General features: G+C 44.9%; 1 protein-coding gene across 3 annotated transcripts in view; it reads right to left on the reverse strand.

Annotated features, from left to right (window-relative positions):
- cd164l2 (CD164 sialomucin-like 2) overlaps positions 1–24,272 on the reverse strand; it is a 113,834-nt gene that overhangs the window by 20,410 nt on the left and 69,152 nt on the right. The gene's annotated exons all lie outside the window — the stretch shown is intronic.

Genomic DNA, 24,272 nt, shown 5'->3' on the forward strand with positions numbered 1-24,272 from the left:
TGAACGCTTTGTGTATCTGTAGGCGTTAACTGAGTTAGAGTTTAAGTTTAATAAATTTCCATCTTCCTTCTTTAAATCTAAGAAAACTTGTGCGTGCTGGTTTCTTTGCCTTATAATTGGAAAACGGTGAACAAGGATTCACCAAGGGTGGGCTAAAAACACGGTGTGTTTAAAATTAAAACCAGTAAGACCAGGTGAAGGCTGAAAGGGAACCCTAGACCTCTTTCTCACCTGGTCGTAACAATAATAAAGTGTGATGTTTTCAGTGTGATATCTGCACATAGGTGCTTCTTTTTAATACATTACACGAGTGGATTTCCTGTGACTTTGGTCAAAGAACATAAGGACAAAGCACACTTTCTTAGAATGGATTAGTGGCGTTGTAAGTATGTGGATCTGCACCTTATGAAATTCCACTCAGTGGTGTAAGTGTGAAGTTGCAGGCATAATTGCATGGCAAAGAATAATGCCCAAATAAGGCATCACATATCACAACACATGAAAATGCATTATATAGATAAAATAGATATTACTTACAAATGTATATCTTCTAATGTCATACAGGGAAGGAATTCTGCCGTCCTCACCCGGTTTAGCCTAAATGTGAGCCCAGATCCACAGCAATGTGGCTGACTTTTAACTGCCCTCTGAAATGGCTTAGCAAGCCACTCAGTTGTATCAAATCGCTACAGAAAAGTTAAATAATAAAACTGGACAGACCACCCAGCATCAGCAAAGGCACATCCTGCTCAGTCGACCCTGCAAAGTTCTTCTCACTAACATCTAAGGGCACGTGCAAAAATTAGGAGAACTGTCCCACAGACTGGTCAAGCAACAGCCTAACATAATCATACTCACGGAATCATACCTTACAGATATTGTCACATACACATCAGCACCCCTGGGTATGTCCTGTCCCACTGGCAGGGCAGACCTACCAGAGGTGGCGGCACAGTTGTATACAGACAGGGGGGAGTGGACCTGGGAGTCCTCAACATTCTCTCTGGACCCCATGAAGTCTTATGGCAAGAGTCAAACATGGGCAAGGAAACCTCCTGCTGATTACCAGCTACTGCCCACCCCCATCCAGCCCCCCCCGCCACCCCCCGCCCTCAGCTGATGAATCAGTATTCCTCCAAGTTGAACAAAACGTGCAGGAAGCACTGAGGGTGGGCACAGAATGTACTCTGGGAGGGGGACCATCACCAAGGGTGGCTTGGTAGCATCACTACTAACTGAGTTGGCTGAGTCCTGAAGGACAGATTTGCCAGACTGGGCCTGCACCAGGTGGTGAGAAAAGTAACAAAAGGGAAAAACCTTCTTGACCTTGTCCTCACCTATCTACCTGACACAGTGCATCTGTCCGTGAATGACCACCACACAGTCCTTGTGGAGATGAAGTTCCATCTTCACACTGAGGACACGCTCCATTGTGTTGTGTGGCACTACCACCGTGCTAAATGGGATAGATTCAGAACAGATTTGGCAGCCCAAAATTGGGCATCCATGAGGCACTGTGGGCCATCAGCAGCAGCAGAATTGTATTCAATCACAATCTGAAACCTCATAGACCGGCACATCCCCCATTCTACCACTACCATCAAGCCAGGGGATCAACCCTGGGTTAATGAGGAGTGCTGGAGAGCATGCCAGGAGCAGCACCAGGGATACCTACAACAAAAAAAAATGAAGTGCCAACCTGGTGAAGCTACAACATAGGACTACATGCATGCTCAACAGCTAAGTAATCCTACAACTAAAAGATCAGATCAAAGTTCTGCAGTCTTGCCACATCCAGTTATAAATGGTAGTGCTCAATTAAACAACTAACGGGAGGTGGAGGCTCCACAAATATACACATTCTAAATGATGGCGGAGCCTAGAATGTCAGTCAAAATGACAAAGGTGAAGCATTTATAATCAGTCAGAAGTGCCGAGCAGATGATCCATCTGGGCCTTATCTTGAGGTCCCCACCATCATGGATGCCAGTTTTAAGCCAACTCGATTCATTCCACATGATCTCAAGAAATGGCTGAAAGCATTGGATACAGCAAAGGCTATGGGTCCTGTTAACATCCTGGCTGTAGTACTGAAGACTTGTGCTCCAGAACTAGCTGCGCCCCTAGTCAAGCTGCTCCAGTATAGCTACAACACTGGCATCTGCCTGACAATGTGGAAAATTGCCCAGGAAAGTCCTGTCAACAAATCCAGCCAATTACTACCCCATCATTCTACTTTCAACCATCACCAAAGTCATGGAAGGTGTTGCTGACAGTGCTATCAAGTGGCACTTACTTAGCGATAACCTGCTCATCGATGCTCAGTTTGGGTTCCACCAGGGCCACTTGGTTCCAGACCTCAAAACAGCCTTGGTCCAAACATGAACAAAGCTAAATTCCAGAGGAGCGGTGAGAGTGACTGTCCTTGATATCAAGAAGCCTTAGAAAAATTGAAGTCAATGGGAATCTTTTGCGGGGTGGGGGGTGGGAGAATAGCTCTCCACTGTTCGGAGTCATACCTAACACAAAGGAAAACAGTTGTGGTTGTTGGAGGGCAATCATCTCAGCTCCAGGACATCACTGCAGGAGTTCCTCATGGTAGTATCCAGGGCCCAACCATCTTCAGCTGCTTCATCAATGACCTTCCTTCAATCATAAGGTCAGAAGTGGGGATGTTCGCTGATGATTGCACAATGTCCAGCACCATTCTCGACTCCTCAGATACTGAAGCAGTCCGTGCAGAAATGCAGCAAGACCTGGACAATATCCAGGCTTGGGCTTGACATTCAATGGCATTACCATCGCAAAATCCCACACTATCAACATCCTAGGGGCTACCATTGACAAGAAACTAAACTGGCGTAGCCATATAAATACTGTGGCTACAACAGTAGGTCAGAGGCTAGAAATCCTGCAGCAAGTAACTCACTTCACTGACTCCCCTAAGCCTGTCCACCACCACCAAGGCACAAGTCAGGAGTGTGATGGAATACTCTCCACTTGCCTGGATGGGTGCAGCTCCAACAACACTCAAGAAGCTCGACACCATCCAGGACAAAGCAGCCTGCTGACTGTCACCCCATTCACAAACCTTCACTCCCTCCACCACTGACGCACAGTGGCAGCAGTGTGTACCATTTACAAGATGCACTGCAGCTGCAGCAACACACCAAGGCTCCTTAGACAGCACCTTCCAAACCCGTGACCTCTACCAACTAGAAGGAGAAGGGCAGCAAATGCATGGGAACACCACCACCTGCAAGTTCCCCTCCAAGTCACACACCATCCTGACTTGGAACTATATTGTCGTTCCTTCACTGTTGCTGGGTCAAAATCCTGGAACTCCCGTCCTAACAGCACTATGGGTGTACCTACCTCACATGGACTGCAACAGTTCAAGAATGCAGCTCACGCCACCTTCTCAAGGGCAATTAGGGATAGACAATAAATGCTGGTCTAGCCAGCGACATCCACATCCCATGAAGGAATAAAAAAAAATCTCCGCAGTCTACCATCTACAAGGCACAGGTATGATAGAATACTCTCCACTTGCCTGGATGAGTGCAGCAACAACACACAAGAACCTCAACACCATCCAGGACAAAGCAGCCCATTTGATCGGCACCCCATCGACCACCTTAAACATTCAATCCCTCCACCACCAGCGCACAGTGGCAGCAATGTGTACCATCTACAAGATGCAATGCACCAAGGCTCCTTAGACAGCACTTTCCAAATCTGCAATCTCTACCATCTAAAAGGACAAGGACAGCAGATGCTTGGGAACACCACCACTTGCAAGATCCCCAAGTCACATACCATCCTGACTTGGAACTATAATCGCCATTCCTTCACTGTTTCTGGGTCAAAATCCTGGAACTCCCTTCCTAACAGTACTGTGGGTGTATCTACATCACATGGACTGCAGCTGTTCAAGAAGGGACAATTAGGGATGGGCAATAAATGCTGGCCTTGCCAACAATGCTCATATTGCACGAATTAATTTTTAAAAAATTATTAAATGTCTCTTTTAGCAAGCACTTCTCATAGCAGATGTTTCTGTTACTCACTTTAATCACTTTTAATCACCTCTGAGCCAGGAGATTGTGGGCTTAAGTCCCAATCCAGGACATGAGCACAAAAATCGAGGCTGACGCTCCAGTGCAGTACTGAGGGAGCACTGCAGTGTCAGAGACGCCATCCTTTAAATGAGATGCTAGACCAAGATCCTGCCTGCTCCCTAAGGTGGATGTTAATGATCCCATGGCACTATTTCAAAGACGAGCAGGGGAGTTATCCGGTGTCCTAGTCAATTATTTATTCCTCAAACAGCATCACAAAATAGATTATATGGCCATTATCAATTACATTGCTGTTTGTGAGAGCTTACTGTGCGTAAATTAGCTGCCATGTTTCCTATATTACAAGACATTACACTCCAAAAGTACTTCATTGGCTGTAGCGTGATTTCTGATAGGCACTATACAAATGCAAGGTTTTCCATGCTCCTTTTCAGCAATCACAGTGACCAATAGCAATTATGCAAATATTATTTTCCCATTCTAGAAATCATGAGCTGACAGTAATTCTGTGACTGTTTAAAATATTATTGACGCTTTTAACTAATGCCCATTGTTAAAATTGAATACAAAACAATTTTTTGAATTCTTTTATATTAACAGCCTGAACTTGGGCATACAAGACATAATTTCAAAGTTTACAAAAGCCTGGAAGAGTGGTGGACGCAAATTCAGGAATAACTTTCAAAGGAAATTGGATAAATACTTGAAAAGGTCAAATTTGCAGGGTTATGGGGAAAGCAGGAGTGTGACTGATTGGATAGCCTTTTCAAAGTACCGGTGCACATATGATGGTCGAACTGCCCTTTTCTGTATTATAGAGTCATAGAGTTATACAGCACAGAAACAGGCCCTTCGGCCCATCGTGTCTGTGCAGGCCGTACAGCACCCAACTATTCTAATCCTATATTCCTGCACTTGGCCCGTAGCCTTGTATGCTATGGCGTTTCAAGTGCTCATCTAAATACTTCTTAAATGTTGTGAGGGTTCTTGCCTCCACCACCTCTTCAGGCAGTGCGTTTTAGATTCGAACCACCCTCTGGGTGATAAAATGCTTCCTCAAATCCCCCCTAAACCTCCTGCACCTTACCCTAAATCTATGCCCCCTGGTTCTTGGCCCCTCTGCTAAGGGAAAAGGTTTCTTCCTATCTAACCTATCAATGCCCCTCACAATCTTGTACACCTCAATCATGTCCTCCCTCAGCCTTCACTGCTCCAAGAAAACCAACCCTAGCCTTTTCAGTCTCTCTTCACAGCTGAAATGCTCCAGCCCAGACAACATCCTGGTGAATCTCCTCTGCATCCTCTCCAGTGCAATCACATCCTTCCTATAGTGTGGTGACTAGAACTGTACACAGTACTCCAGCTGTGGCCTAACCAGCATTTTATATAGCTCCATCATAACCTCCCTGCTCTTATATTCTATGCCTCAGCTAATAAAAGCAAGTATCCCATATGCCTTCCTAACCACCTTATCTACCTGTGCTGCTGCCTTCAGTGATCTATGGATAAGTACACTAAGGTCCTTCTGACTTTCTGTACTTCCTAGGGTCCTACCATCCAATGTATATTCCCTTGCCTTGTTAGTCCTCCCAAAATGCATTAACTCACATTTTTCAGGATTAAATTCCATTTGCCACTGCTCCGCCCATCTATATCTCCCTGTAACCTAAGGACTTCCTCCTCACTATTTACAACACCACAAATTTTCGTGTCAACTGCGAACTTACTGTTCATACCTCCTATATTCACATCTAAATCATGAACGTACACTACAAACAGCAAGGGTCCCAGCACCAATCCCTGTGGTACACCACTGGTCACAGGTTTCCACTCGCAAAAACAGCCCTCGACCATTACCCTCTGCCTCCTGCCACTAAGCCAATATTTGATCCAAATTGCCCTGGATCCCATGGGCTCTTACCTTCTTAACCAAACTCCCATGCGGGACCTTATCAAAAGCCTTACTGAAATCCATGTATACTACATCTACTACTTTACCCTCATCTACAGTTCCAGTCACCTCCTTGAAAAATTCAATCAAGTTAGTTAGACACGATCTCCCCTTGACAAAGCCACGCTGACTATCCCTGCCTCTTCAGGTGGAGATTAATCCTGTCCCTCAGAATTTTTTCCAATTTTCCCAACCACTGATGTTAGACTCACCGACCTGTAATTACCTGGTTTATCCCTACTACCCTTCTTGAATAATGGTACCACATTCGCTGTCTTCCTGTCCTCTGGTACCTCTCCTGGGGCCAGAGAGGATTTGAAAATTTGTGTCAAAGCCCCTGCTATCTCCTCCCTTGCCTCACATAACAGCCTCATACATCTCATCTGGGCCTGAGGATTTATCCACTTTCAAGCCTGCTAAAACAGCTAACATTTCCTCCCTTTCAATGTTAATATGTTCAAGTATATCACAATCTCCCTCCCTGATCTCTACACCTACATCGTCCTTCTCCATAGAGAACACAGATGAAAAGTAATCATTTAAAACCTCATTTATGTCCTCCGGCTCCACACAAAGATTGCCATGTTGGTCCCTAATGGGCTCTACTCTTTCCCTGGTTATCCTCTTACCCTTAATATACTTATAAGACGCCTTGGGATTTTCCTTTATCTTGCCCGCCAGTGTTTTTTCATGTCCCCTCTTCGCTCTCCTAATTACTTTTTTTAAGTGCCACCCTACACTTTCTATACTCCTCTGGTGCCTCTGCTGTTTTCCGCGCTTGGGATCTGCCGTAAGCCTCCTTTTTTCCCCCTGATCCAATCCTCTATATCCCTTGACGTCCAGGGTTCCCTGGACTTGTTGGTCTTACCCTTCACCATAATGGGTACATGTTGGCTCTGAACTCTCACACTTTCCTCTTTGAATGACTCCCACTGATGTGTTGTAGACTTTCTACAAGTAGTTGCTCCCAGTCCACTTTGGCCAGATTCTGTTTTACCATATTGAAATCGGCCTTCCCCCAATTCAGTACCTTTATTTCTGGTCCATCTTTGTCCTTTTCCATAACTACCTTAAATCTTACAGAGTTATGGTCACTATCCCCAAAATGCTCCCCCACTGACACTTCTACCACTTGACCGGTTTCATTCCCTAGGATTAGGTCCAGTACTGCCCCTTCACTTGTAGGACTTTCTACATACTGGCTCAAAAAGCTCTCATGTATGCATTTTAAGAATTCCACCCCTTTTAAGCCTTTTGCACTAAGACTATCCCAGTTAATATTGGGGAAGTTGAAATCCCCTACTATTATTACTCTATTATTTTGATACCTCTCAGAGATTTGCCTACATATCTGTTCCTCTATCTCTTCCTGACTGTTTGGAGGCCTGTAGTACACGCCCAGCCAAGTGATTGCCCCCTTTTTAAGTTCTACCCAAATGGCTTCATTTGAGGAACCTTCTAAGATGTCATCCCTCCTTACTGCAGTAATTGACTCCTTGATCAACAGTGCAATGCCACCTCCTCTTTATTCCCCTCCCCTGTCATGCCTGAAGATTCTATACCCTGGAATATTGAGCTGCCAGTCCTGTCCCTCCCTCAACCATGTCTCTGTGATAGCAATATCATAACCCCATGTGCTAATCAGCGCCCTCAATTCATCTGCCTTACTAGTAAGCTTGCATTGAAATAGATGAAATCCAACCTTGGCATTTTTCCCTTGTGCCTTACCAGGTCTATATTTGCTCTATCTTCCAGGCAGACTCACTTTCTGTTCTATATTACCCCCTACTGTACCTCCACTCTGTATCCCATCCCCCTGCCAAATTAGTTTAAACGTCCCCCAACAAAACTAGCAAATCTCCCAGCACGGATGCTTGTCCCATTCCAGTTTAGGTGCAACCCGTCCAACTTGTACAGATCTCACCTTTGCAAGAAACAGACCCAGTGATCCAGGAAACTAAAGCCCTCCCTCCTGCACCATCTCTTCAGCCACACATTCATCTGCTCTATCCTCCTATTTCTAAACTCACTAGCACTTGGCACCGGGAGTAATCCAGAGATTACAACCTTAGAGGTCCTGCTTTTTAATCTGCTACCTAGCTCCCTAAATTCTTGTTGCAGGACCTCATCCCTTTTCTACCTATGTCATGGGTAACAATGTGTACCATGACCTCTGGCTGCTCACCCTCCCCCTTCAAAATGTCCTTCAGCCGCTCCGTCACATCTTTGACCCTAGCACCAGGGAGGCAACATACCATCCTGGAGTCATGTTTGCAGCCACAGAAATGCCTATCTGTACCCCTTACGATAGAATCCCCCATCACTATAGCTCTTCCACTCCTTTTTCTCCCCTGCTGTGCAGCAGAGCCATCCTTGGTGTCATGGACCTGGCTGTTGCTGCTTTCCCCTGGGAGGTCATCCCCCCAAACAGAATCCAAAGTGGTATATCTGTTTGAGAGGGGGATGGCCACAAGGGACTCCTGTACTAACCTGCCTGCGCCTACTACTCCGCCTGGTGGTCACCCATCCCTTTTCTGCCTGTGGTGCCATTACCTGCAGTGTGACCACCTCACTAAACGTGCTATCCACGACATCCTCAGCATCGCGGATGCTCCATAGTGAATCCACCCGCAGCTCTAGCTCTGTAATGCGGGTAGCCAGTAGCTGCAGATGGATACACGTCCTGCACACATGGTTGTCAGGGACACTGGTAGCATCCCTGGTTTCCCACATAGCACAGGAGGAGCATATCACGGGTGCGAGCTCTCCTGCCATGACTTACCTTTAATTTAGTTACTCCCTTTAAAAAATAGAAATTACACTTGGGGTCTTGTTCTACTCCAAACACTACCCAGTACAATCCAAAGTCCTTAAAAATTTTTACTAATTTAAGTAGTACTGCTCACCTTATCACGAAGTTTTTTTAAAAAAACCTTCCCCTTTTTTAAGCAATTTAAATGCACTAACAGCTGTTACTTACCCAACCAATCACCATGTAGAATTCCCGTGATGTCACTAAGTTTTTTTTCCTCTTTTCGAGTTTCAGCGCGTGCTGAGAGACACAGGGAGTCAGCTGCTGCTCCGGATCAGATTCCACGCAGGTCCGCCAGCCGCCGCTCCGCTCTGCTCCCAGGTAAGTGCATCATTCTATGATTCTAACCTCCAAGTGTGAATCAAGATACTGATGGAGATTAACCAACTAAATCCATAGAGCACTGGTACACTTCCACTGCTCATCCAGCAAGTACCAACCTATCCATTAGGCCATTACCTTGCAGGGTCATCTGGAACTGAGCGGGAAGATTCCAAACCTTCAGGGACCAAGTCCAATAATGAATTGGCTAGCTGGTCATTAACAGCTCTGGAATATTGTGCACTTGCCTAGCCTAACCTGTTCTGAAGAAAGGTCACCGATCTGAAACGTTAACTCTGCTTCTCTCTCCACAGATGCTGCCAGACCTGCTAAGTATTTCCAGTACTTTGTTTTTTTTTCAGATTACCAGCATCCACAGTATTTTGCTTTTATTTTAGCTTAGGTATCAAGTCTGCCCCATAGAATCCACTCAGTTCCAATCTCCCATCAACAGTAATGTCAACTTAAACCTAAATAATAACCATAATGATTTACTGATTTTAGTTTAATTTTATATTTCCCATATTGATTAACTATAACCTTCATGCACTCAGGCTGATTTAAAGTTGGGAGGTGATCAGGAAAAAATTACAGAATTGCAAAAGGTGTGTGTGCGTACACCAATATATGCAGACGGGGTGGGATGCAACAAAAACTGTAACTTTATTCAGGTAAAGCACAACCTACACAATTAAATCTACCTCTCCTGCTGAAACTATAAATACACTTACAACTGGATGAAGAATACAGCATTCTGAATAAAAAATATGAAATGACAATTATTCAGGAAACAGAAAAAAGTGTCAATTTATGATACAATAGATAATAGGTCTTTGCAGATCTCCCAGTAACCAAAGGATAAGGTGTTTTATGTATATGAGTATTATATCACATGACACAATGTGTTACTCTGAAAAGATGCAACTGTGGGCAACCTCGTCTGTCCTTTGAAAGCAACATAGGTTTCATGGCTTTAAAGAGGCACACCCAGAGGCCCATTAGAGAGTAATCTCTGGCTCTTGCCAAGGTCAGAAAACAGGAAACAATCAGCATTCACACATTTTAGAACAATTATTTGTATCTGACATATGACAGACATGTATAAAATGCAAGACTTTAAAACAAAACTCCTGTAGCATTGCCAATAATAAGTTGGAACATTTTCCCAAGTGTAACAGGATGTTTGGTCTTCAAAGGAATTGCTACAGAAAAAAACAGCATGTCAGATGATACAGTGGAAGCACAATACCACTGAGTGTCCGCAAGCTGTAACTTCAAGCTGACCAGGACCTGTTCACATTAGGAACTTCCATTAGAACTAATTAGAAAAGCACTTTCAGTGTTAAATATTGACATGCGGTCAAAAATAGTGACAACAGAAATGCTATCGATACTTGCATGTGCAAAAGATTTTTAATAGACAAACACATGTGGGCTCAATTTTAATTCACTCAAAACCCATTTACTTTCACAGGATTAAAATCAGACCCCCACGTTCATTCCAATGAGCTTTATTGATCTGTTACTGGGATCATAGTGCACCATTTGATTAGTTTGGACAGTGTGCCTCTCAAGGCACCTGTGCTTCTCCTTTAAGGTTGCTCCTCCGCAGCACTTCTGGTCAGTTGTGAAGACAGTGACTTTAAATTAAAAATGTTGAGAGGTCATCAAGGCTGAAATGTTAACTCTGTTTCTCTCTCCACGTAGGCAGAGTATTCTCCAGCATTTTGTTTTGATTTCAGATTTCCAGCAGACGTAATATTTTTATTTTTACTGAATGACTCATTCTCCGAGGTTACAAGGAACATATAGCATGGAAACTTTCTGTCTCCACAGATCCAGAACTCTGCCCGCCGAGTCTTCTCTCCTCTCCCTCTTGTGTATCTAGCTTCCTATTAAAATGCATTTATAGTATGCAGCCTCAATGCAGCCCAGTCTCTGCCAGTCATGGATGAGCTGGACGAACAGCCAACAAAATCGGAACTCAGTGATGCCACTGATTCTCCAGCCACTGAAAAAGCCCCTGGAAAGGATGGCATTACCCCTGAAATAATCAAGAGTGCTAAGCCTGCTATACTCTCAGCACTCCATGAACTGCTTTGCCTGTGCTGGGACGAGGGAGCAGTACCACAGGACATGCGCGATGCCAATATCATCACCCTCTATAAAAACAAGGGTGACCGCAACAACTGCCATGGAATCTCCCTGCTCAGCATAGCGGGGAAAGCCTTCGCTCAAGACGTTTTAAACAGGCACCAGATGTTGGCTGAGCGTGTCTACCCTGAGGCACAGTGTGGCTTTCGAGCAGAGAGATCCATCATTGACATGCTGTTCTCCCTTCGCCAGCTACAGGAGAAAGGCCGCGAACAACAGATGTTGGTTTCATAGATCTCACCAAAGCCTTTGACCTCGTCAGCAGACGTGCTCTCTTCAGACTACTAGAAAAGATTGGATGTCCACCAAAGCTACTAAGTATCATCACCTCATTCCATGACAATATGAAAGGCACAATTCAGCAAACGGTGACTCATCAGACCCCTTTCCTATCCTGAGTGGCGTGAAACAGGGCTGTGTTCTCGCACCTGCACTGTTTGGTACCTTCTTCTCACTGCTGCTCTCACATGCGTTCAATACTTCAGAAGAAGGAATTTTCCTCCACACAAGATCAGATGGCAAGTTGTTCAACCTTGTCCATCTTAGAGTGAAGACCAAAGTACGGAAAGTCCTCATCAGGGAACTCCTCTTTGCTGACGACGCTGCATTAACATCCCACACAGAAGAGTGTCTGCAGAGACTCATTGACAGGATTGCGGCTGCCTGCAACGAATTTGGCCGAACCATCAGCCTCAAGAACATGAACATCATGGGATAGGACACCAGAAATGCTCCATCCATCAATATCGGCAACCACGCTCTGGAAGTGGTTCACGAATTCACCTGCCAAGGCTCAACTATCACCAGTAACCTGTCTCTCGATGCAGAAATCAAAAGCGCGTGGGAAAGGCTTCCGCTGCTATGTCCAGACTGGCCAAGAGGGTGTGGGAAAATTGCGCACTGACATGGAACACAAAAGTCCGAGTGTTTCAAGCCTGCATTCTCAGTACCTTGCTCTACGGTAGCGAGGCCTGGACAACGTATGTCAGCCAAGAGCGACGTCTCAACTCATTCCATCTTCGCTGCCTCCGGAGAATCCTTGGCATCAGGTGGCAGGACCGTATCTCCAACACAGAAGTCCTCGAGGCAGCCAACATCCCCAGCATATACACCCTACTGAGCCAGCGGTGCTTGAGATGGCTTGGCCACGTGAGCCACATGGAAGATGGTAGGATCCCCAAGGACGCATTGTACAGCGAGCTCGTCACTGGTATCAGACACACCGGCTGTCCATGTCTCCGCTTTAAAGACGTCTGCAAATGCGACATGAAGTCCTGTGACATTGACCACAAGTCGTAGGAGTCAGTTGCCAGTGATCGCCAGAACTGGCGGGCAGCCATAAAGGCAGGGCTAAAGAGTGGTGAGTCGAAGGCAGGAAAAAAGACAGAAGTGCAAGGAGAGAGCCAACAGTGCAAGAGCCCCGACAACCAATTTTATTTGCAGCACCTTTGGAAGAGTCTGTCACTCTAGAATTGGCCTTTATAGCCACTCCAGGCACTACTCCACAAACTACTGACCACCTCTAGGCGCTTACCCATTGTCTCTTGTGACAAGGAGGCCAAAGAAGTAGTATTCACCTCAACAAGTCCTTGTGGTAGCGAGTTCTACATTCTCACCACGCTCTGGGTAAAGAAGTTTAGAAAAAAACTTGGAGTTATATAGCATCTTTCACAACATTTCAAAGTCAATGAAGTGTAAGTCAGTTGTTGGAAATGCAGCAGCGAGCTCCCACAAAACAGCAATGTGATAATGACCTGATTATCTGTTTTTTAGATGTTGATTGAGGGATAAACTTTGGTCAGGATACCAGGGAGAACTCCGCTGTTCTCGTACAAGGGATCTTTTACATTCACTTGATAGGGTGGATGGGGGCCTCAACTTAAAGTCTCATCCGAAAGACAGCACCTCCAACAGTGCAGCACTCCCTCAGGACTGCACTGGAGTGTCAGCCTTGCCTTAATTTTTGTCAAGTCCTTCAGTGTGACTTGAACCCAGAACCTTTTGGCACAAAGGTGGAGTGCTAGCCACTCCTATTGGGTTTACTGCTGCCTGATATTGACGCGGTTGTAATGTTGACACTTTATAAGGTCACTTTCTGATGTTGTTATCCGAACCTTGTTGTATCTGAGGGGTGAGCTATTACTTTGTCGCGGGGATCGGGTGACGGACGATGCTGAGGGGAAGCGGCCCCGATTACAGCAGCTCTCCGGGGCCTGGGGTCGGGAGGGTTCACACTGGCACTGATTGACCGCCTCAGGCCTGGTGGACGAGGATCCGGGTCGGTTAGTCCCTCCATCTCTCACTCACCTGCTGGCTCTGGGGCAGCGCTTAGCAGGCCAGGCCGAGCAGCCATCTTACACCCTCTCCCCGATGCCCTCGGTCATCGCCCGCCCTCTCTGATGATTGGCCGTTACCCTAGGCAACGACGCTGCTATTGGTCGGCGCATCTGTCCGCCGACTGCTAATCCCCGCCCGCTGGTGGTTCGCTTTTGTCGACCGTTACCGAGGCAACGGCCCTACCATTGGTCAACGTGTCTGTCAGTAAAACCTCCAGTAACTAATGGCGCCCTGTCCCTGCTGTTCCCTGTGTTGATTGGTCTGTGTAGTCCGTTACCCAATGATCCGTTGCTCCAATCATTGGGTCGAGTTGCTGTCAATCGCATGACGTCTTAAAGCCCGCGACCACTAGAAAGTCGCCTTTGCGCATGCGCCTGAGAGAAGCCGGTGCGGAAGTGAGAACAGTTCCTTTATTAATGCAACAGCGGCATCAATTGTAAAGGAGCAGCAGGGGGGGGTGATGCTGAAAATAGAAGGGATTTATCTGAGAACAACTATATTCTATATGAACAACTAGGTTCATCAACTATACCCAGAGAATGGCAGTAATATGGAGCTTGCTACCATATGGAGTGTTTGAGGCGAATGGAATGGATACATTTAAGAGGTGTTTATAAATGAAGCTATTTTTCCAAATATGCAAGGAATTAAAATTACTGAGCATTGGAAAACACACAAATGCCACTTGAGGAAACCGTACATGGTAACATAATTAACAAGGATTTTTAAAATGTGTTATATTCCCTGGAATTTAGAAGGTTAATGGATGATCTGATCGAAGTCTTCAAAATATTAAGGGGAATAGATATGGTAGATAGAGAGAAACTATTTCTACTGGTTGGGGACACAAGGACGAGGAGGCATAGCCTAAACATTAGAACCAGACTTTTCAGGTGTATATATATGTTCGTGTAGCTGGGGAAGCCATTATAATTCAGGTATATGACATTCAAGAAGAATAGGAAGCGAGGTAAAGGTGGAGGGATAGCACTATTAATCATGGATGGCATTGGTGCAATTGTTAGAAATGATCTTGGTTCAGGAGATCAGGATGTAGAATCAGTTTGGGTGGAGATGAAGAATAGTAGGGGAAAGAAGTCACTAGCGGGAGTGGTCTACTGGCCCCATAATAACCACAATGTAGGATGAAGTATACAAGAAGAAATTATTATTACAAGGGAAAATTATTGACATGGTTAGGAAGTTGGTTGAGTGGTAGGCGACAGAGAGTGGGGATAATGGGTAAGTACTCCGATTGGCAGGATGTAACTAGTGGTGTCCTACAGGGATCTGTGTTGGGGCCTCAATTATTCACATTCATTAACTACTTGGATGATGGCATAGTAAGTCATGTATCCAAATTTGCTGATGATACAAAGTTAGGCAGCATTGTAGACAGTCTAGCTGATAGTCTGTCAATATCTCTTTGCAATTTTATGCTAAGTGAGTGGGCAAAACTGTGGCAGATGGATTTCAATGCGGGCAAGTGTGAGGTTATCCATTTTGGACCAAAAAAGAATAGAGCAAGGTATTTTCTAAATGGGAAGAGGTTAAGTACAGTGGATGTCCAAAGAGACTTGGGGGTTCAGGTGCATAGATCTTTAAAATGCCACGAGCAAGTGCAGAAAATAATCAAAAGGACTAATGGAATGCTAGCCTTTATATCTAGAGGATTGGAGTATAAAGACACAGAGGTTATGCTGCAGCTGTACAAAACCCTGGTTAGACCCCACTTGGAGTACTGTGAGCAGTTCTGGGCACCACCCCTGAGGAAGGATATATTGGCCTTGGAGGGAGTGCAATGTAGGTTTACAAGAATGATACCTGGACTACAGGGGTTAAGTTACGAGGAGAGATTACACAAATTAGGCCTGTTTTCGCTAGAATTTAGAAGGTTAAGGGGTGATCTGATCAAAGTCTTCAAGATATTAACAGGAAAAGACAGGCTAGATAAAGATAGACTATTTCCACTGGTTGGAGATTCAAAAACTAGGGGGCATTGTCTAAAAATTAGCAGACTTTTCAGGAGAGATGTTAGGAAGCACTTCCTCATGCAAACAGTGGTAGAGATTTGGAACTTTCACCCATAAACAGCAGTTGAAGCTAGAACAGTTGTTAACAAAAATCTATCTGTCTCAGATTTAAAGTTAAGCAAAGATATTCAGGGATATGGGCCAAAGGCAGGTATATGGAGTTAGGCCGCAGATCGGCCATGATCTCATTGAATGGCGGGACAGGTTCGAGGGGCTGAATGGCCTACTCCTGTTCCTATCTTCCTATGTTCCTAAATATTGGGTGCTTGTGAATAAAGGGATGGCAGTAATCATGGATGATTTTAAATCTACATATAAACTGGAAAAATAAGATTGGCAATAGTCGCCTGGATGAGGAGTTCATAGAATGCTTTCGAGATAGTTCCTTAGGAGGAGCACATTCTGGAAACAACCAGAGAGCTGGTTATATTTGACTAGGTATTGTGTAATGTGACAGGATTAGTTAATGACCTCAGAGTAAAGGGACCTCTAGGGAGCAGCGACCACAGTATGATTGAATTTTACATCCAGTTTGAAAGAGAAGAGTGGGTCTAAGACTAGTATTTTAAACTTAAACAAGGACAACTATGTGGGCATGAAAGCTGAGCTAGCTGAAGTGAACTGGGTTACTAGGCCAGGAGATAGAGTAATAGAGAAGCAGTGGCAGACATTTCAGGGGATATTTTAGAATACTCAGGATAAGTATGTTCCTACAATAAAGAAAAATGCTCAAGGGAGACCCACCATCCGTGGTTAACTAAAGTAGTTAAGGAAAACATCAAACTTAAGGAAAGAGCATATAATTGCGCAAAGATGAGTGGCAGGTCAGATGATTGGTCAGAATGTAAAGAACGGCAGAGAATGACAAAGATTAATCAGCAGAAAGAAATTAGAGTATGAGAGGAAGCTAGCGAGAAAATGTAAAAATGGATAGCAAAAGTTTCTACAGGTATTTAAAAGCGTAAAGCGCATGTGCAGAGGCCGACCAGGTGCATTGCCCCAAGATGCACACGTCACCACGCACTAACCAGTCCTGGCAAGTCGGAATGCAGCGCACACGCAGAGAGCAGGAGCCCGTCTGCACATGTGCACACCTTGGCGCAGCCTGATGACGTCAGTGGCCGGCTGCGTTGTCAGGAATCACTTTGTAAGAATAATACTGGGCCTCACCGAAAAGCAAAATCTACCTACAATTAAGGACTCTACAGTAAGCTTGAAGAGCATAACAAAAACCCTCTTCAGATATTACCTCAAACTTTTCCACTTTATTTCTTCTGCTCTTTTTTGTCTCTATCTGCATGTGTTTATCATATATGCATGCTGCCATGGGCACATCGTGTATCTGCAGACGTTAGCCGAATTAGAGTTTAATTTTAATAAATTTCAACCTTTCTTCTTTAAACCTAAGAAAACCTGTTTGTACTGGTTTTTTTGCCTTACAATTGGAAAGCGGTGAACACGGATTCACCAAGGGGGAGCTTTAAACAGGGCGTGTTTAAAATTAAACCTGTTACAGTAAGACCAGGTGAAGGCTGAAAGGGAACCCTAGACCTCTTTCTCACTTGGTCGTAACAGTATGTTCATATGAAGTGCAACCGCTTCAGCTGATGGTGTGAATGGTTGTGATGCCACCAGGAATGGATCTCTCAGGGCAAGAGTTCAACATGTGGCTGATGTTCTGACTTGGATGGCCACAGTCACAATGTGAACTGGTCATGTTCCACTTGTGGAGTAAGTGGCCACATCTTCCCTGGCCTGTCCTCAAGCAGTTGAGGGTTGTCCAGATATTCCATGGGAAGTTCATACCTGGGACTTCACCACTCGGGTCAGTTACCAGATTGAGGTTGGTGATGTTCGCAATCTACCAGGAAGTGCGCCGCCGAGAGGTGGGGCTATTGTTGGTTTGTTGGGTCCGGAGTGTGTTCGAAAAGGGGCTGAGATTTTAGGAGTGAAATTGGGAAATATTTCTGCACACAAAGGTGGTAGAAGTTTGGAACGCTCTTCCACAAACAGAAATTGATGCTAGATCAATAATTAATTTTCAATCTAAGATTGATCTCTTTTGGCTAACAAAAAGCTATGTGGGAAAGATGGTTATAAGGATTTGTCACAGATCAACCATGATCTAATTGACTGGTGAAACAGTCTTGAATTGCTAAATGGCCTCCTCCTGTTCCTAGGGCTGAGATGAAGAGACTATTTTTACCCAGACAGTTCTGAATCTTTGGAATTCTCTACCACAGAAGGCTGTGGATGCTCAGTCATTGAATATATTCAAGAGTGAGATTGATAAATTCTTGGAAGCAAAGGTGGAGTTAAGTTGTTCAGCTATGATCTCATTCAATGTCAGAACAGGCTCAAGGGGTTAAAGGACCTACTTAGGTTCCTGTAAGGAAGATTAAAATATTTTAAATGACATTGCAAGAAGACCATTCACAATCCTGAATTCTTTAAGTGGCAGGTTAATATGGGGAGGTGAGGAGAGGGAAAATAGAATAGAAAATGTGAGGTTATTCTTCACATGAAAATGGGACAAATTCCAAGTGAAGTCCAACTAGATTGGAAATGCAGTTTACATTGAGATAAGCTAAACAAGTTATGGAAAAACAAAACATTAAGTGTCCACACAGAGCAGCTGAAATATATCTTTAAAACCTTGAAATAGGTGGGCTCTGGTCAAACTGCATTCTAAACAAAGTTGTGCATCATGGTGCTGGAGGAGAACTAATGATATTTTACTTTCAAAGCAAGAATTAACTATGAAGTAGAGGAATAATCGGCCACGTCATGAGCCACATCAACATGCGAGGAAATGCTTGAGAGCCTTTTACAAGATAGGACCAAAGAAGTAGTAGTCATACGATAATGGTTCTAGAAGCAATAATTCATGCTGTCAGCCTAATAAATAAGTAACTAGGGGACAGTCAATGGATATAGTTTAGACTTCACTTGAGATTTCACAGTTGCAGATTTAAAATAAGGAATTAAATTATATTTATCTTTTTCTTCTTCTTTGGCCACCTTGCCTCGAGAGACAATGGTTAAGCGCCTAGAGGTGGTCAGTGGTTTGTGAAGCAGCGCCTGGAGTGGCTATAAAGGCCAATTCTAGAGTGACAGACTCTTCCATAGGTGCTGCAGATAGAATTGGTTGTCGAGGCTGTTACACAGTTGGCTCTCCCCTTGAGCTTCTGTCTTTTTTCCTGCCAACTGCTAAGTCTCTTCGACTCGCCACACTTCAGCCCCGCCTTTATGGCTGCCCGCCAGCTCTGGCAATCACTGGCAACTGACTCCCACGACTTGTGATCAATGTCACATGACTTCATGTCACGTTTGCAGACATCTTTAAAGCGGAGACATGGATGGCCGGTGGGTCTGATACCAGTGACGAGCTCGCTGTACAATGTGTCGTTGGGGATTCTGCCATCTTCCATGCGGCTCACATGGCCAAGCCATTTCAAGCGCCGCTGACTCAGTAGGGTGTATATGCTTGGGATGTTGGCCGCCTCGAGGATTTCTGTGTTGGAGATACGGTCCTGCCACCTGATGCCAAGGATTCTCCAGAGGCAGCGAAGATGGAATGAATTGTCACTCTTGGCTGACATACGTTGTCCAGGCCTCGCTGCCATAGAGCAAGGTACTGAGGACACAGGCTTGATACACTCGAATCTTTGTGTTCCGTGTCAGTGCGCCATTTTCCCAAACTCTCTTGGCCATTCTGGACATAGCAGTGGAAGCCTTTCCCATGCACTTGTTGATTTCTGCATCGAGAGACAAGTTACTGATGATAGTTGAGCCTAGGTAGGTGAACTCTTGAACCACTTCCAGAGCGTGGTCGCCAATATTGATGGATGGAGCATTTCTGATGTCCTGTCCCATGATGTTCGTTTTCTTGAGGCTGATGGTTAGGCCAAATTTGTTGCAGGCAGCTGCAAACCTGTCAATGAGACTCTGCAGACACTCTTCAGTGTGAGATGTTAATGCAGCATCGTCAGCAAAGAGGAGTTCCATGATGAGGACTTTCCGTACTTTGGTCTTCGCTCTTAGATGGGCAAGGTTGAACAACCTGCCACCTGATCTTGTGTGGAGGAAAATTCCTTCTTCTGAAGACTTGAATGAACGTGAGATGATGATCCCAAACAGTGTAGGTGCGAGAACACAGCCCTGTTTCACGCCACTCAGGATAGGAAAGGGGTCTGATGAGGCGCCGCTATGCCGAATTGTGCCTTTCATATTGTTATGGAATGAGGTGATAGTATTAGTAGCTTTGGTGGACATCTTATCTTTTCTCGTAGTCTGAAGAGACCACGTCTGCTGACGAGGTCAAAGGCTTTGGTGCGATCAATGAAAGCAACATAGAGGGGCATCTGTTGTTCGCGGCATTTCTCCTGTAGCTGGCGAAGGGAGAACAGCATGTCAATGGTGGATCTCTCTGCTCGAAAGCCACATTGTGCCTCAAGGTAGACACGCTCAGCCAGCTTCTGGAGCCTGTTTAAAGCGACTTGAGTGAAGACTTTCCCCACTATGCTGAGCAGGAAGATTCCATGGTAGTTGTTGCAGTCACCGTGGTCACCCTTGTTCTTATAGTGGGTGATGATATTGGCATCACGCATGTCCTGTAGTACTGCTCCCTCGTCCCAGCACAGGCAAAGCAGTTCATGGAGTGCTGAGAGTATAGCAGGCTTGGCACTCTTGATTTCAGGGGTAATGCCGACCTTCCCAGGGGCTTTTACGCTGGCTAGAGAATCAATGGTATCACCGAGTTCCGATTCTGTTGGCTGTACGTCCAGCTCATCCATGACTGGCAGAGACTGGAATGCATTGAGGGCGGTCTCAGTAACATTTTCCCTGGGGTACAGTTCTAGGTAGTGCTTCACCCAGTGGTCCATTTGGTTGTGTTGGTCAGTGATTGTGTCCCCTGATTTAGATTTGAGGGGGGTGATCTTCTTGATGGTTGGCCCAAATGCTCTCAATACCATCACACATTCCCCTGATGTTTCCGGTGTCAGAAGCCAGCTGTATATGACTGCACAGGTGTTGCCAGTAGTCATTTGCGCAGCGCCTGGCTGTTCTTTTAAAGCAGCCAGAAGCGCTGCACAGTGCTACGGATGTTAACTCGCTGGGGGCTTTCTTGTAGTTCAGCAGTGCAATGCGCTTAGCGGCTATGACAGGTTCCAGCTCTTCAAAGTGAGATTGAAACCAGTCTGCATTCTGCTTCACACGTTTGTCTTGTTTTAGAATAAACTGAAAATAATCAGAAAAAGCCAAACAGGTTTCTTTAATAGAGTCTATGATTGACCATATCAGTAATGGAAAAAAAAAATACATGTGACCTGCAGAGAAGTGGAACAAAAAAAAATATACACTCCCCCTGCCTTGGTCATAACAGCGGAGAGGCTTTGAAGGAGGGTGGTGTGGTTAAATGTAGCAAAGGCTGCCGACAGAGAGAAGGACGAGGAGGGAAAGTTTACTTTTGTCACCATCACATTGTATGTCATTTGTGACTGATAAGAACTATTTTGGTACTGTGGCAGGGTGGAAACCTGATTGGAGGGATTCAAACCTGGAGTTCCAGGAAAGAGAGATTGGATTTGGAAGGCGATGACAAAGATTTGGGAGCGGACAGGTTGGAGATGGGATGGTAGTTCACAAGGGCAGTTGGGTCAAGGGTTTTTTTTGGATGAGTGATGACAGCAGTTTAGTGGGAATAGGATAGAGGGAACAGGAGGAGGATCTCAGACAAGATGAGCTCAGAGGGAATGAAGAGAGATGGGAGAGAAACGAGAGTGTGTTCGGGGGGGTTGGGGGAGGAGAATTATTATAGGAAGTTTGGCCAGGTGGGCTAGTGGAAGGAAGATTCAGAGTGCTGAAATCAGTGGAGACACTAGAGGAGTATAAAGTGTAGGGGGGGGGGGGGGGGTGGCGGGGTACTTAAGAAAAAGTAATTAGGAGAGCAAAGAGGGGACATGAAAAAACACTGGCAGGCAAGATAAAGGAAAATCCTAAGGCGTTTTAGAAATATATTAAAGGGCAAGAGGATATCCAGGGAAAGAGTAGAGCCCATTAGGGACTAAAGTGGCAATCTGTGTGTGGAGTCAGTCAGAGGACATAGGTGAGGTTTTAAAGAATTACTTTTTATCTGTTCACTATGGAGGACGATGCAGGTGTAGAAATCAGGGAGGAGGATTGCGATATACTTGAACATATTAGCATTGAAAGGGAGGAAGTATTAGATGTTTTAGAAGGCTTAAAAAGGTGGATAAATCCCCAGTCCCACTTGAGATGTATCCCAGGCTGTTATGTGAGGCAAGGGAGGAGATTGCAGGGGCTGGGACAAATTTTCAAATCCTCTCTGGCCCCAGGAGAGGTACCAGAGGACTGGAGGACAGCGAATGTGGTACCATTATTTAAGGGTAGCAGGGATAAACTGAGTAATTACAGGCCAGTGAATCTATCAGTGGTTGGGAAACTATTGGAAAAAATTCTGAGGGACAGGATTAATCTCCACTTGAAGAGGCAGGGATTAATCAGGGATAGTCAGCACGGTTTTGTCAGGGGGAGATAGTGTCAGACTAACTTGATTGAATTTTGAGGTGATGACGAAGTGTAGATGAGGGTAAAAGCAGTTGATGTAGTCTACATGGACATCAGTAAGGCTTTTTTTTTGTACACAAGGTCCTGCATGGGAGATTGGTTAAGGTGGTAAGAGCCTACAGGATCCAGGGCAATTTGGCAAATTGGATCCAAAATTTGGCTTAGTGGCAGGAGGCAGAGGGTAATGGTCGAGGGTTCTTTTTCCGAGTGGAAGCCTGTGACCAGTGGTGTACTGCAGGGATTGGTGCTGGGACCCTTGCTGTTTGTAGTGTACGTTCATGATTTAGATGTGAATATAGGAGGTATGATCAGTAAGTTCGCAGATGACACGAAAATTGGTGGTGTCGTAAATAGTGATGAGGAAAGCCTTAGATTACTGGACAATATAGATGGGCTGGTAAGACGGGCAGAGCAGTGGCAAATGGAATTTAATCCTGAGAAAAGTGAGGTGATGCAGTTTGGGAGGACTAACAAGGCAAGGGAATATACAATGGATGGTAGAACCCTAGGAAGTAGAGGGACCTTGGTGTACTTGTCCATAGATCACTGAAGGTAGCAGATGATGTAGATAAAGGTGGTTAGGAAAACACATTGGATACTTGTATTCTATGCCTCTGTTAATAAAGACAAGGTTATGATGGAACTGTCTAAAACACTAGTTAGGGCACAGCTGGAGTACTGTGTACAGTTCTGGGCAGCACACTATAGCAAGGATGTGATTGCACTGGAGAGGGTGCAGAGGAGATTCACCAGGATGTTGCCTGGGCTGGAGCATTTCAGCTATGAGGGAGACTGAAAAGGCTAGGGTTGTTTTCCTTAGAGCAGAGAAGGCTGAGGGGGATATGATTGAGGTATACAAAATTATGAGGGGCATTGCTAGGTTAGATAGGAAGAAACTTTTTCCCTTAGCAGAGGGGTCAATAACCAGGGGGCATGGATTTAAAAAAAAAAAAAAGTGCAGGAGGTTGAGGGGATTTGAGGAAAATCTTTTCCACCCAGAGGGTGGTTGGAATCTGGAACGCACTGCCTGAAGAGATGGTAGAGGCAGGAACCCTGACAAGTATTTAGATGAGCACTTGAAATGTCATAGCATATAAGGCTATGGGCCAAGTGCAGGAAAATGGGATTAGAATAGTTAGGTACTTGATGGCCGGCACAGACAATGGGCTGAAGGGCCTGTTTTTGTGTTGTATAACTGACGATGAATGTGGCAGAGGCAGCTGATCTGATGGTCTCAATTTTAGTGACAAAGTAGTTCATGAGCTCCTTGCATTTATTGTTGGTGTTAAACTTGAGAAATTATGAACTATAAAATAAACTGATGAATTGGTCAAAATGGACACCTTTTGCTACAAAACAAGATGGAGTAAGAGGTCAGGTGGCATACTGCTGGAACCCTGAACCAATCATGATGTCTGGTCAAGTGTTGAAGAAAGCATTAGCAATGCAAGTGGCCCAATGCTAATAGCCCAACTTGAAGGGTAGCCAACACTGACTTTGCAGACTCCAGACTCAAACTCAGGCTAAAAGGTGTGAAAAAATACCACTATCAAGATGACAGATGAGCAACATCCAAATACATTGTCGAACAATGGCCACACTAAACACAATGGGAGAAACTTTGGTCACTTGACAGAAACCAAGTCTCTGATAAGGGGTTTTATGGAGACATTTTCAGTGCAAGAGCTGGAAAGCCAGAGGAAGAGAGACTCTCTTTAAAACAAACAATCAGATCGAAATGTATGGTATTAATCTCCATCTTGTGTGTGGGCGTGGGTGAAGTGTGAACTTTTTGGGTATTGTTTAATAAATTTTCTCAAAGGCTTTACCATTCAGCAGCTTTAAAAATTCAATTTCCCACTCATGCTTTTGTATGGGATGGCAAGAAAATAAGGATTAGATGACTCGATTACCACTGACTTGAGGGTATTTTCAAAATCTTGTTTAAAAATGTTACGTATTGAGCTGAACACATTTCAAACAAAATTCAA

The sequence above is a fragment of the Heterodontus francisci genome, chromosome 31, assembly GCF_036365525.1.
Source record: "Heterodontus francisci isolate sHetFra1 chromosome 31, sHetFra1.hap1, whole genome shotgun sequence".
Taxonomy (NCBI): domain Eukaryota; kingdom Metazoa; phylum Chordata; class Chondrichthyes; order Heterodontiformes; family Heterodontidae; genus Heterodontus; species Heterodontus francisci.